This window comes from Mastigoproctus giganteus, chromosome 10 (genome assembly GCF_048544385.1).
Source record: "Mastigoproctus giganteus isolate SK-2022 chromosome 10, ASM4854438v1, whole genome shotgun sequence".
NCBI lineage: Eukaryota > Metazoa > Arthropoda > Arachnida > Uropygi > Thelyphonidae > Mastigoproctus > Mastigoproctus giganteus.
The window spans coordinates 52,225,162-52,240,974 of NC_143584.1; the positions used below are offsets into that span (position 1 = coordinate 52,225,162).

Genomic DNA, 15,813 nt, shown 5'->3' on the forward strand with positions numbered 1-15,813 from the left:
ACTGATTGCTGATAAACTCACTAAATATTTTGTGTCTACATTCACACATCAAGAAGCTTTTTGAGTTGAGGTTAGCAGAGGTCTTAAAATTCTACTTTGAAGTTAAATGATTTTATAATAAGAGAAAGTAAGGTTATAGGGAAATCGCTGAGCTAAAGTGATAAAATCCCCTTGTGACTGATGGAATCTATCTAGTTATATAAGAAAAGCTGAAAAGGAATTAGCTAAACTTTTGGCCCTAGTAATGTGAGCATTCTTGGATTCAAGACAAGTAACTGTTAATTGGGGATGTGCAAATGTATCTCTTATTCATAAGGATGGTTCAAAGGGTGAAGTGGGTAACTATAGACCTATCAGTTTAACTGCTGGTAATCGGATCAAGAGTATTACTCCCTCTGGTTGCCCCTCGAACACGTTGCTGTAGAAAACAACCATCTAATAAATCCACAAAAGTCTTGCTAGTGTGTGAGTGACTAATCGTACTCATAGTACTCATTGAGTCATTAGGCCTCTAGCACACTTCTACTCTCATTTTTCCTTTCCCAGTGCTTAGGTCACACCAAACTGACTCAGCATTGCACTGTCAACCAGATGCACATAATGCATCTGGGGCTTGCTTAGATTTTATGTGTTTCTTAACTAACAGCATAACCCCTCCACCCTTCATACCCTCTCTATCCTTTCTGTACAAACTGTACTCCCCAAATTCCAATTCTGCACTGCTTATATCTGTGTGACACCATGTCTCTGATATCCCAACAATAACTACTTTTGATGTCTTGGCCAGCATTTCACATTCATCAAATTTATTTACTATACTTCTAGCATTGGTGTACATGCAAGTATACATGCACCTGTTCTTACTCTTAGTTACCCTAACACAGCCGATGTATTTACTTTTTCCATGGTGAGCAGTTCTTTAAAACCACAGGAACTTGCTCTCTAAGCTGCTCCTCATTCCAATAGAAGCAGTGCAAGAATCACTTTTGCTTCTGCCCATGCCTACTGTTAATCTTTTAGCCTGTGAATCCTTCCCACCCAAGCTAGCAGTTTATCGACCGACTTGACATTGCCTTGATAGAATCAGCAAATATTCTTGCATCCTTTCTATTTAAGTATACCCCATTACTGTACAAGAAGTCTCTCAGCAAGCACAGACCATGCGGAAAAAAATTCTACCCCATGACCCTTGCACAATCTCTCCAGGGTTGAATTGATTGACAAGGCTCTCATCGTATACTCCCTCCTATCATGTCTGGGCAGAATTGCAGACACTTTCAAATTTAACCCTAATTCGCAACTTTTTTTTCAATATTGACCTGCACCTGTTAAATAAGTCTTGAGATCTCCTCCTCTTAATGTCATTAGTACCAACATGTACAACAATATCACCTTTGTAACCTTAAAAGATGATATCTGTTCTGCAATGTATCAGCTTTTGCCCCTGGCTGACATACCCCTGGTCTTAGCATTAGCATACGATGCAATAAAGCAAACTTATGCAGCATCAGTCAAAAAAAAAGCCCACTCATTTCACCCCTCCATTCGTTCCAAATGCCTGTCCAGCTCAGCCTTAAATTTATTTAGGCTATCAACTTCCACAACAAAAGATGGAAGTCTGTTCCACCAACCAACTACCCGCTGGCTAAAGACAAATTTCCACACATCTATTCTACAACTCTCTTTCCTGAATTTGAATCTATACCTCCTCAGATTCTTAATCTGAGCAGGAGGAAGAATCCCATCAGCTTGAGCTTGCACAACCCAGTCAAGGCCTTATACACCTCACATGTGCCTAGTCTCCAGGCACTGCAATTTGCAGAACTTAAGCCTTTCCTGGTAAGAGCACCTCTATGTTCCCCTCACCAACCTTGTTGCCCTTCTTTGTACTCATTATAGCAACTCTACATCCTTCTTAAAATGAGATCTCCAGACCTGTACACAGTACTCGTGGTGTGGCCTGACCACTGATTGTACAACAGGAGAATCACCTCCTTGTCCCTGCTAGCAAAATTCCTATATATCATTAACAAGTGTCCATGACCTGCTCCGGCAATCCATCTGCACTGCTCAGTGAACTTCATATCTGACTGCACAATTACCCCCAGGTCTTTTTCACTCTCCACTTCCCTGAATGTAGTACCACACAATTGGTACGTTTCTCTTGGGTTGCTGATACCCATCTGCAGTACTTTGTATTTGTCAATGTTAAACTTCAGTTGTTCAGTCTCGTTCCTCGTATCCTTTTTTGCATAATATATTCCCCATCTCCCTGACATTAGAGTCACCGACAGTAACTAGCTCTTGTGGGATCAGCGCATTCTGACTTGGAGATTGCCTTTATGACCTTTATGCACAGGAGTGAGCTCTGGCATTCAGTCAGTCAGCTGAGAGCTTGATGGATCACACATATTAATTTCTTTGAGAGCATCTACCCTATATCTCCTCAAATTCTCATAGGTGCTCATCAGAATGCCGAGTTGGTACCTAATTTCTTCACACTCTCTGGACCTAGCACACACAATGACATCTTTCTTATCAAGATCATGTCCTGTTCGAGATAGGTCTGCAAAGTTTTCACATTTCACACATTTTTTTCAACTGTGACACGTTGGAGAATCTCCACCGAGCCACAGTTCTCCTGCTACTTTGTTTCCCATTGCTTTGCTGCTCTAGTCTGGGTCATGATTCCATTTAAGTACAATTTAATTAAAAATGAAATTTAATAAGATTCATAAATTGTATTGATTAATTGATAACACTATTCTAAGTTAATAGATTCCTAATACAGAGCTATGTATTACGCTATCTAGTTTTTGCATTATACTTTATGCTATCAAATTCGGGATATATGTTACGCTATTCTGTATCTATCTAATAATAAAGACCTACTAATAAATTACATACATTATTACGTTCAACATACATAAATGTTAAACTAATTCTTCCTTTCAACAAACACATGATCTTGTTTACAGCATTTCTTGTAAAGACTGTGACTAGGCTTATATCGGATCTACTCGGGGGAGGGGGGGGGGTTTGATTTTCGCATAAAACAACATGAGGCTTCAGTACATGCACCGAGAGCAAATGCTTCCAGGTTGGCATTTCATGCTGTGAATGAGGAACATTCTTTCCTCTTTAATGAAGTCAAAATAATTAATATCCAGCATAATTATATTAAGTTACTTATTGCTGAAACTCTGTAGAAACTCGATTTACATCCGCAGACCTTTTTTGATCAGATGATTGGTGCTATAAACGCATGTGTGATGAAAACTAAATTTCCTTTAAATACATATGCATTGGAGCATTTTTTTAGTTTCATTCCATACTGTGAACACGAGACATCGAAACGTATTTGTCTAACTTAAGGAGGAAGAAATTCATCTTCAAATATTTTATTTGATCTATTTTATCTATTTGTAATTTTGACATAATGTTTTCCTATGCTAATAGTTGCATCGCCGCTGATATTTTTGGAGTCGTGTTGGGGGCTTGAATGTGATTCCGTATTATTAAATCACTGTCGTACTGATGGCATGGAACACATTAAAATGAATTTTATCATTTTTATCTTTGTATTTTAATTGTTTTTCATGATGGACTAAGAGAGTTAGAAAGAAGCCTTCCTAAAAATAGACAAAGGTAATCCTCTGTATTATTTATTAAAGGTTGCAAATATATTGAGATATTGAGCATATAATAGCTCTTATTACACTAAATGTATCTAACTAATATACTATAAAAATGGCAGAAAGTTACAAACTGATGCTCTAAGGGCACTAAGTATTAACTTTCAAAATCGCCATCGAAATTCGAAATAAACTAATTATCATGACTAGGACTATAAAATCTAGACTTCTAGAAAATAATTAATATGACAATTAAGTCAATAAAACGGCTGTATATTTATCAGAAACGTAGCGTTTCCTGGAGCTGCAAAATCTTGTCCAACACTACTCTATAATCAATTCACAAAGGAGGTTAGGCAAGAGAAGGTAGATTACAAGAAATCTTTGTCAAAGGTTGCTAAGAAAAACACCAAAGACTTCTTTATTTATATAAACACTAGAAGGAAGTGGATGAATCAGATTTGTCCACTTGATATCGATGGTTTGACTGTCGATGATCCTGCTCAGATAGCTGACAAACTGAATGAATATTTTACATCTACATTCCCACATGAGGAATTCCCTAGGTAATTGGAGGACAGAAGTTTATTAAACTCTAATGGTGCTTAATGATTTTGTAATAACTGAGAGCAAAATGGAGGAGAAATTGTTGAAGTTAAATATAAGCAAGTCACCTGGGGCGGATGGGATCTATCCAGTTATATTAAAGGAGGCAGCAGCAAAGGAAGCAAGTAAACCCTTAGCCATAATTATGAGAGCATACTTAGATTCAGGGGAGGTCCCCATGGACCAGAGATGTCCAAATGTATTCCCAATTCACAAAGGGGGATCAACGGTTGACACAAGTAATTACAGACCTGTTTGTTTAATTTCTGTTCCAGGGATAATAATGGAGTCTGTGGTAAAAGGAGCATTGCAGGATCATATAGACAACACTCCAGTAATAATTCAGACTCAGCATAGGTTTGTTACAGAGAAGTCTTGTCTGACCAATTTGATTGAATACTATCAGGTATATCAAACTTAATGTTGAAGTTTGATATACCTGATAATGTTTGCAGATGACAAAAAAGATTGGCAGGGTTTTTAATGATAGTAATGACAGTATAATACTGCAACAGTAACTAGAAAAGTTGGGAAGATGAGAAGTGGCTACTGAAGTGGCTACAAAACATTCTGATTTACTGGCCCCCTCTATTTCTCTGTATAGCTGTTTGTTATATTCATCACAGTCATTAGGCCTATAACACACACAAACTCACAAGTTTGTTTTCCCAGTGCTTCTATTCCACCATACTGACTCAACGCTGTAATTGTCACCCATGTCAGCTGAAAGGCTACAAAATGGATAAAAGGATGGTTGAGTGGGAAACGACAGAGAGTGGTAATCAATGGACAATGCTCTTTGTGGTCAAATGTTATTAGTGGAGTTCCCCAGGGTTTGGTGTTGGGCCCATTGTTGTTTTGTATATTTATCAATGATATTCATGAAAGTATATCAGGTTTAATGTCCAAGTTTGCAGATGATACGAAGGTTGGCAGGGTTGTTAATGACAGTAAAGACAGTATGCTACTCCAACTGGATCTAGATAAGTTGGACAAATGTGCTGAGATGTGGCAACTGAAGTTTAACATTAGTATTAGTATTAGTATTAGTAACGGCCGTATGGTGCAAGAAAGCCTATGGCTTATGCTGCACCAGCCAAAAAAAAAAAAAAAAAAAAAAAAAAATCCGAACAAAACAATGATAAAAACAAAAATTAAATAAATAAATAATAATAATTAATAAATAAATAAAAATAATAAAATGAAATTAAAAATTAAATAAAAAGGAAATTAATCCTATCATCCTATGCGCTTCCCTTACCCGAAAGTACTATCCAGATGACCTTTGAATTTCCCCAAACTGTCGGCCTCTACCACCCATGAAGGCAACTTATTCCAGTAATTTATAACTCGCTGGCTAAAATAAAACTTCCTGCAGTCCAATCTAAACATTTCCCCGCGTAACTTGAATTTATGTCCCCTAGTTCTAGCATCATTTATAATCTTGAAAATTTTGTCCTCATTGACGAATGCAAAGTACTGGGTAGCAATAACCGAAGAGAAATGTACCAACTGTGTGATACTACACTCAGGAAAGTGGAAAAGTAAAGTAAAGTAAAAAGTAAAGTGCAGCCATTATCAACCCACTGCAGGATGGAAGCCTCCTCAACAATTCATGTTGAGGGAAACGGACCATAATCTGCCACGCTGGTCCAGTGCGGGTTGGCAGATCGACCGTATTCAGCAGTCAGGGGCTTGAACCCTGGTCTACTCAAAGAGCGTGTGTTACTGCACTCCCGCTCCTGACCACTCGGCTACGGCCTGGGGGTAATTGTGCAGTCAAATATGAAGTTTGCTGTGCAGTGCAGATGGGCTGCCAGGCAGGTCATGGAGTCTTGTCAATGATATATAGGAATTTTTTTAGCAGGGACAGGGAGGTAATTATCCTGTTATACAAGGCAATGGTCAGGCCACATCTAGAGTCTGGAGGCCTCATTTTAGGAAGGATGTAGAGTTGCTGCAACGAGTAACAGGATTGGTAAGGGGAACAAAGGGGTGCTCTTTCCAAGAAAGGCTTAAGTTCTACAAATTGCAGCACCTAGAGAGTAGGCACCTGCGAGGTGATCTGATTTAGGTGTATAAGGCCTTGAATAGGATGAGCAAGCTGAATGCTGATGGGATTCTTCCTCTTGCTCAGATTAAGAACTTGAGGAGGCATAAAGGAAATTGAGGAAAAACAGTTGTAGAATAGATGTGCAGAAATTTGTCTTTAGTCAGCAGGTAGTTGATTGGTGGAACAGACTTCCATCTTTTGTTGTGGAAGTTGATAGCCTAAATAAATTTAAGGCTGAGCTGGACAGGTATTTGGAATGAATGGAGGGATGAAATGGGTGGGCTTTTTTGACTGATGCTGCATAAGCTTGCTTTCTTGCATCGTATGCCTCTATTAATGCTAATGCTAAAGCACTGCCTTAGATTTAATCTGCTTCCTAGCTTAGAGGATAACCCCTCCACCTCTCCTGCCCTTTCTGTCTTTCCCGAATACATTGTACTCCCCGTATTGAAATTCAGTATCATTGATGTCTGAGTGACACAATGTTTCCACTATTTCTACAGTGTCTGCATTTGATGACTTATTCAGTACTGCAGATTCATGATATTTATATAGAGTGCTGATAGCATTAGTGTACATGCAAATATACACACACACATGTTCTTACTCTTGGTTACCCTAACACAGGCCATATATACGTTCCATGATGACCCACAGTAGGGCTTGAAATCTGAGACACTTTGCTTTCCAGGCTGCTGTACGTACCAATAGTAGCAATGCAAGAATCACTCTGACTGCTGCCTTCTGCCCTAGTTAAACTATTAGTCTGTGTATCATCCCATTATCGCAGTTTTTCGACACACCTATTATTTCCTTGATAGCATCAGCACCACTTTTATTCAAGTGTATCCCATCCTTGTCAGCCTCTCCTATCAACAAGCACAGACCACATTTTGTCTCATTGAATAGAAAAAGTGTTTAGATGATTATGATTTATGTTTATTATTGAAGGCAATAGAAGTTTGTTGCCATTAAAAACATTTGGCACTGATGTATTGTTTAAGTGGACCTAACAAATGGAAAAATATTTTTGGGCCTAGGTCATGGCTCTAAGGAGGTCCATCAAGAAGTTCCCAGGTGAAATGATCAATGTTCTCTTGGGGCGCACTTGCCATATATGGCCTTGAATTGTCATAGAGCAGTCAGTAGCAGTTGTTCTCCTTGTATCAATGGCCCTGCAATTTTTGTAAATTTACTCCCTAAGTTCTTTCATCGAATATTTTTTTAGACATTCAGAAATGAAAAGAAGAAAAATGATATGACACTCTCAGAAAAGTCACTTCCTTAAGTTCCTCTGTTGACAGAAACCAGCAAGCTCCCTTAATTTATATGAGTGAAAAAACAGCCCTTATACTACAACTATGATTTTTTAAACAATAGAATGGTTAGGTTAGGTTATGTTAGGAAGAATATTCCATCTTCTACCATTCTATCACTGTCTGCCACTCATTTGAAAGATCTGGATTTGATTCTTCTTGATGGCTGGAGGATTTCTAAAATGAAAGATTAGCCAATTACAGGAGAGAGAATAGAGTTTTTTTGCATCTGTGCACTGCAGATGGCAACATCCCATCGGTCTGTGAACACACACACACACACACACACACACACACACACACACACACACACACACACACACACACACACACACACACACACACACACACACACACACACACACAGTGCCAGTGCTTTTACACTAATGTTGTCACTTAGATCATAGTCAGTATATCCCATGTGCGTGTTATTATTATCATTATTATCATTGTTATTGCAATATTCACCGAATTTTAAATTCTATTAGCCAATAAAAAAAGAAAAAATATATATTGAATACCATGATCCAGTTATATTTATATTCATTAGGTCAAATAGTTTTGTTTATATTTCTGTTTCCGACCTTTTTTTTGTCATAAAATCTTTATTGTCAAGTACAGGTAACCATCATATAACACAGTAGTTAGGTTCCAATAAAATCTCATGTAATGCAAAACTGTGTTAAATGAGACTAACAACCAGTAGAAAAGGTTTTACGTTCCAAAAGCTAAATAAAATACACCATTTTTTTATAACTATTGCGAACTTAAATTTTATTAAAATAGTAATAACTCAACAAACGTCTTAAAATTTTGATATATATATATATATATGTCAGATAATACGTCAGTCGGAAAACTGCTAGCTTGGGGGGATACAAGGACTAATAGATTAACAGTAGCCAATGGCAGAAGTGAAAGTGATTCTTGCACTGCTTCAATTGGAATGAGCAGAAGGCTGGAAAACAAGATGCAGGATGTTTCAGAGACTGCTGGAAGTCATTGCGGTACAAGTAAACACATGGGTTGTGTTAGGGTAGCTAAGAAAAAGAACAGATGCATGTATACTTGCATGTACACCAATGCTAGGAGTTTGGTAAATAAATTTTATGAATTTCAGGTATTGCTCAAAGCATCAAAGGCGGATATTGTTGGGATATCAGAGACGTGGTGTCACACAGTTATAAGGAATACCGAACTGGAATTTGGGGAGTACAACATCTAAAGAAAGGATAGACAGGATAGGAATGGAGGAGGGGTTATGCTATTAGTTAAGAATTATTAGTTAAATCCAAGAAGGTGAAGCCAGTTGACATCGCTGGACAGTGCAGTGTCGAGTCAGTTTGGTGTGACATAAGCATTGGGAGATCAAAATTGAGAGTAGGAGTGTGCTATAGGCCTAATGACTCTGATGAGTATAACAAGAAAATGTAAAGGGAAATAGAATGGGCCAGTAAATCAGAGAGTCTTATAATGGGGGATTTTAATTTCCCAGATATTGACTGGAATTTGTGGGTTGGTCACTCACACACTAGCAAGGCTTTTGTGGATTTATTGGATGATTGTTTTGTACATCAGCATGTTCGGGAGGCAACTAAAGGGAGTAATATACTTGATTTGATTATCAGTAGTGATTCTTCATGCATTAAAAATCTGCAGATAAAGGAACCACTAGGTGGCAGTGATCACAGTGTGCTGAAGTGGGATTAACTCAAAGAAGTAACTACCATCAGAGGTAAAGGGAAGGGTTATTGTTTTCGTAAAGGCGACTAGGATGGTCTGAGACAGTATTTAAATTCTATACAGTGGGACCAACTGATGATGTTACCAACAGCAAATTCAAAATGGGAAGCATTCAAAGAATTTATCTTGGAAGCTACTAGGCTTTACATACCAACTAAGAAATATTGGTTAAGGCCTAAATGGATGTCAGATAAACTAATGAGACACATGGCAGAGAAGAAAAATGCATGGGATACATATAGATTAACACATGAAACAGAAGCCTATGATAGATATAAGCTGGTCTGTAACCAAGTCACAAAGCAGGTTAGGCAGGCAGATAATGAGAAATCTTTGGAAAAGGATGCAAAGAAAAACAGCAAAGAGTTCTTTACTTATGTAAACTCTAGAAGGAAGGAGATGAATCAGATTGGTCCACTTGATATCGATGGTTCAACTGTTGATGATCCTGCTCAGGTAGCTAACAAACTAAATGAATATTTTGCAACGACATTTACACATAAGGAAGTTATTCAGTGAGGGGAATGCCAGAGGTGTATTCAACTCTGGCAGTAAGCTAGATAATCTTGTAATAACTGAGAGTAAAGTGGAGGAGAAATTGTTGAAGATAAACACAAGAAAGGCACCTGGGGTGGATGGGATCTATCCAGTTATATTAAAGGAGGCAGCAAAGGAAGTAAGCAAACCGTTAGCCATAATTATGAGAGCTTCCTTGGACTCAGGGGAGGTACCCATAGACTGGAGATGTGCAAATGTGACCCCAATTCACAAAGGAGGATCAAAGGCTGACACAAGTAATTATAGACCTGTGAGTTTAACTTCTGTTCCAGGAAAATTAATGGAGGCACTGTTTAAAGATGCACTGCAGGATCATCTAGACAAGACTTCAGTTATAGCTCAGACATAGCATGGTTTTGTTAAGTGGAAGTCTTGCCTGACCAATTTGATTGGATACTATGATGCAGTCACAAAAGAGCTGGATGCAGGGAATATCTTTGATATTATATACTTGGATCTTAGAAAGGCTTTTGATACTGTTGCACATGGAAGACTGCTGAACAAATTGGAGCAGTGTGGCATTGCAGGCAAATTGCTGCTATGGATAAAGGGGTGGTTGAGGGGGAGAAGACAGAGAGTGGTAATCAATGGGCACTGCTCATCATGGAATAAAGTTATTATTGGAGTCCCTCAGGGTTCAGTGTTGGGTCCATTATTGTTTTCTGTATTTATAAATAATATTGATGATGGTATATCAAGCTTAATGTCCACGTTTGCAGACGATACACAGGTTGGCAGGGTTGTTAAGGACACTACTGACACTATGCTGCTGCAACAGGATCTGGAAAGGTTGAGCAGATGGGCTGAGAGGTGGCAAATGAAGTTTAACATTGTCAAATGTAAAGTACTACAAATGGGAAACAGCAACCCCAGAGCAACGTATCAACTCTGTGGTACTACACTGACAGTGGTAGAGAATGAAAGGGACCTGGGGGTGGTTGTGGAGGCAAATATGAAGTTCTCTGAGCAGTGCAGACGGGCTGCAAGAGTAGCTCATGGTGTTTTGTCAATGATATATAGGAATTTTTCTAGCAGGGATAAGGAGGTGATTATTCCCTTGTATAAGGCAATGGTCAGGCCACACCTAGAGTACTGTATACAGGTCTGGAGGCCTCATTTCAAGAAGGATGTAGAGCTGCTGGAACGAGTACAGAGAAGGGCAACAAGATTAGTGAATGGAACAAAGGGGTGCTCTTATGAAGAAAGGCTTAAGTTTTGCAAATTACAGTGTCTGGAGACTAGGCACCAGCGAGGTGATCTGATAGAGGTGTATAAAGCCTTGAATGGTTTGAGCATGCTCAATGCTGATGGGATTCTTCCTCTCGCTCAGAATAATCACCTGAGAGGGCATAAATTCAAATTGAGGAAAGACAGAAGCAGGATAGACATGCGGAAATTTGCCTTTAGCCAGCGGGTGGTTGGTTGGTGGAACAGACTTCCATCCCTTGTTGTGGAAGTTGATAGCCTAAATAAGTTTAAGGCTCAGCTGGACAGATATTTTGAACGAACAGAGGGGTGAAGTGGAAGTGATTTTTTTTTTGGCTGGTGCTGCATAAGCTTGCTTTCTTGCATCAAATGCCTCTACTAATGCTAATGCATTAGTAGAGGCATTTGTCCGAAGGGTACAGAGGCTAATTGTCCGAAGAGTACAGAGTTGTATCCTCTAGTGAACAGTATCCCACAAATCAGGAGCTGAAATACATCCTATTAGGATATTTACAGTGAGTCACTGATTGAGATGTCAAGCCTTTGTATTTTAGTGATTGAGTCAGGGCCGTAGTGCTGTTGATAGGGAAGGCACTATGTTTATGATTCTGAATAGTGGCTGCCCACCTGAACAGCCACTATTCAGAATCATACACTGGTTACAGTGTTGTGGGGGATGCGGAAGCCCATGTTTCTGCCCCACACAGTACTGCTGAGTTATTTTATTTAATTTTTTTTTTTTATGAAATCCACAAACATGAGAGGTATTAGAACCTATAGTACTTAGTACCATGCTTGGGTTGGAGATTGAAAAAATGAAAGAAGATATTTGTTGACATTAGCCTTGAACTTCTGTAGACTATAATTTTCAGAAAAAACGTATGTTTGTTATTTGGTTTTTAGGAGCATTAGCAACTAAGGCCATATTGTTCTGGGGATAAGCGGTAGTCATTCCCTGACCTTTCTGCATCCTCCATATTCAATGATAACAGGCTCGAACCCCGGTCTAATCCAGAAGCGTGTGCTATGCACTGCTGCTCCTGCCCACCAGGCTACGGAGGCGCCAAAAGACATATGAGGAATGTTGTTCCAGAAAACGTCAGTTGAATGAATAAACGAGGAAGATGAAAAGTTGGTTCTGTGAATTTGATGTTGAACAGTAAATGGATGTTGGCTGGTGGCGACACGTGTTTGGACTGTTTTGAATGAGAGAGCGGGAATTATAGAAGCAACTTCAAAAGAATAGTGCCCATGGAAGTATCTGTAGAAAAGGTATGCAGCAGATACAGTATGTCTATGAGACAGAGAGTGGAAAGACTCTGTTAGAGAGGAGCCATCAATTAACCTAACTGCCCTCTTCTGAATGGAATCTAGAAGCCTTTGGGGTCACCGCCCCAGATGTGGGAACAATATTCCACAGTACGGAGGGTTTGCGATTTGTACAGAGTGAACAGCTGTTTGGAAGAAAAGTAACACCGAGAGCAAAAGAGAAAACCAAGTTTTTTAGATGCAGAGAAAGCATTATTTCTAATGTATGTGCTTGAGCCAAGAGAGATTAGAAGTCAGGGTAGTCCCCAAAAGAAATATATCATTTTGCACAATTCTCTAACTAGAAATCGGAGTGTCACCAATGATAAGCATAGGAGCAGAAGAATCCTTTTTGCGAGACATAAGAGAAGACTGAGTTATAGAAGGATTGAAATCAACTAAGTTGGCTTAGCCCCACTGGAGAATTACCTGGAAATCAGCATTTTAGGAATTGGTAGTGGATATTCGTGAAGTTGAAGCTGATTGAGCAGGGCAAGTATTCTCAAAATGGAAAGTGAAATGCAATGTGCTATCATCGGCAAAACTGTGGATAGGATTTCCATTCAATGGAAGAAGGTCATTAATATACAAGAGGAAAAGAGTGGGGGAAAGAACTGAACCTTAGGGGACAGCAGCATTAGTGGAGAAGTTAGAAGACAGAGAGCCATCTACCATCAACCTCAGTGAGCGATCAGAGAGAAAACTGGATAACCAATTACAAAAAACAGTTGGCAAACCAAGATGGAAGCTTGTTTAGAAGACCTTTATACCAAACATGATCAAAAGCCATTGAGATGTCAAGAGAAACTGCTTGTGTTTCACTGAACTTTTCCATTGAATTTGTCCATAAATGAGTAATATAAGCCAGAATATCACCAGTGGATGGACACTGGTGATATTCTGGAATCCATACTGGCAATTGTTGACAGTATGGATGACGGAATCCAAACTGGCAATTGTTGACAGTATGGATGACGGAATCCAAACTGGCAATTGTTGATCAGACAGTAGGTTTCTAGGTAATTTAAGAGTTGGTGGTTAATTTATTTCTCCATTGCTTTAGAAAGAGTAGAAGTAATTGCAATGGGATGATAATTGGATGGGAAGGACTTGTCACCCTTTTTAGAAACTGGCTGGATATGAGCAAATTTCCAAGCAGAACGAAAAACACCTTTGGAATAAGAAAGTGAAAAAAGGCGTCAAAGAACAAGAGAAAGTTCAGGAGCACAGGTTTTGAGAACAAGTGGAGATATACCGTCAGGACCTGGAGCTTTCTTTACATCGATTCGTCAAAATCCTTCTGACTTCCTTCTGATGGAAGACCACAGGAGGCATTGAATGGAGCACGTTGGGTATCGTGGGAGGTGTTTTACCAAGATTATTAATACATGAATTGGAAGAAAAATGGGATGCTAGCAGGTCAGCTTTATCCTTGGCTGAAGTGACACAGTACCATCTGGTTTTGACAGAGGTGGGAGCAGAGATGGGCAAAAGTTGCGGCCAGTGGCTTTGGCAAGAGACCAGAATACTCGGCTGCCATTAGGGCAAGAAGCAAGTTTACTACTCTTAGCCTGTTCAAAGTCTAGTTTGGGCTTATTAATAATTGCGAGCTTTGGTGTAGGCAGAAAATGAAACTGAAGAATTGGAAACAAGCCAATTACGATATGCGACATTCTTCTCTTGAATAGCCTTAGCACATTTATTGGAAAACCAAGGTTTAGATAAAGGACGAGATTTTAAAGTGGAGTGTGGAATAAAGGATAACCATTCCTACAACAATAATTTCAATGACAAGATCTGAGCAAACGTTGGCATCAAAGGTTTTGAAACAGCAATCCGACCAAGGAAAAGAAGAAAAGAAATCTCACAGGTATTAGCATTAGCATTAGTAGAGGCATTTGATGCAAGAAAGCAAGCTTATGCAGCATCAGCCAAAAAAAAAAAAAAAAAAGTAACATAAATAAATAAAAAATAACCACTTCCACTTCACCCCTCTGTTCGTTCGAAATACCTGTCCAGCTGAGCCTTAAACTTATTTAGGCTATCAACTTCCATGACAAGGGATGGAAGTCTGTTCCACCTACCTACCACCTGCTGGCTAAAGGCAAATTTCCGCACATCTATCCTACATCTGTCTTTCCTCAATTTGAATTTATGCCCTCTCAGGTGATTATTCTGAGCAAGAGGAAGAATCCCATCAGCATTGAGCATGCTCAAACCATTCAAGGCTTTGTGCACCTCTATCAGATCACCTCGCTGGTGCCTAGTTTCCAGACACTGTAATTTGCAAAACTTAAGCCTTTCTTCGTAAGAAGAGCACCCCTTTGTCCCATTCACCAATCTTGTTGCCCTTCTCTGTACTCGTTCCAGCAGCTCTACATCCTTCTTGAAATGAGGCCTCCAGGCCTGTATACAGTACTCTAGGTGTGGCCTGACCATTGCCTTATACAAGGGAATAATCACCTCCTTATCCCTGCTAGAAAAATTCCTATATATCATTGACAATACACCATGAGCTACTCTTGCAGCCCGTCTGCACTGCTCAGAGAACTTCATATCTGCCTGCACAACCACCCCCAGGTCCCTTTCATTCTCTACCACTGTCAGTGTAGTACCACAGAGTTGATACGTTGCTCTGGGGTTCCTGTTTCCCATATGTAGTACTTTACATTTGTCAATGTTAAACTTCATTTTCCACCTCGAAGCCCATCTGCTCAACCTTTCCAGATCCTGTTGCAGCAGCATAGTGTCAGTAGTGTCCTTGACAACCCTGCCAACCTTCGTATCGTCTGCAAACTTGGACTTTAAGCCTGATATACCATCATCAATATCATTTATAAATACAGAAAACAATAAAGGACCCAATACTGAACCCTGAGGGACTCCACTAATAACATTAGTCCACGATGAGCAGTGTCCATTGATTATTGATTATTAAATATAGGTCATCCTATTTTGCATTCTTGCAATGCCAAACAACACAAGGTTGGGAATAGTCGTGAGATAAAGGCTCCATTGGTGAAGAGACAATCACCAAGTCGTGATCTGAGGTTCCTAAAGGACCACTCACTTAAACTGTGTACTTAGAAGGGTTGTTTGCGAGAAAAAGATCAAGCATGTTGGCTGTATTGACCAGTATTCTTGTAGATAAATGAACAATCTGTGCAAGGTCATTAGTGATTGCAAAAGCCTCAGCATCTCGACCAGCTGGGTCAGTGTGACTAGAAAATGGAAACCACCTGGAGTTCTGAACATTAAAATCACCAAGGAAAATTAACTCACTGTTAGGAAAGTTGGATTGGAGAAAGTCAAGTTGTAAAGAGAGGAATTCAAAGAGCTCCAAGTGATTAGTGGAGTTCAGAGAATGGTAGAGACAACAAATGAATTT

At 39.3% G+C, this 15,813-nt stretch overlaps 1 protein-coding gene across 2 annotated transcripts in view; it reads left to right on the forward strand.

Annotated features, from left to right (window-relative positions):
- LOC150079033 (twitchin-like) overlaps positions 1-15,813 on the forward strand; it is a 2,795,346-nt gene that overhangs the window by 1,142,369 nt on the left and 1,637,164 nt on the right. The window lies entirely within an intron of this gene.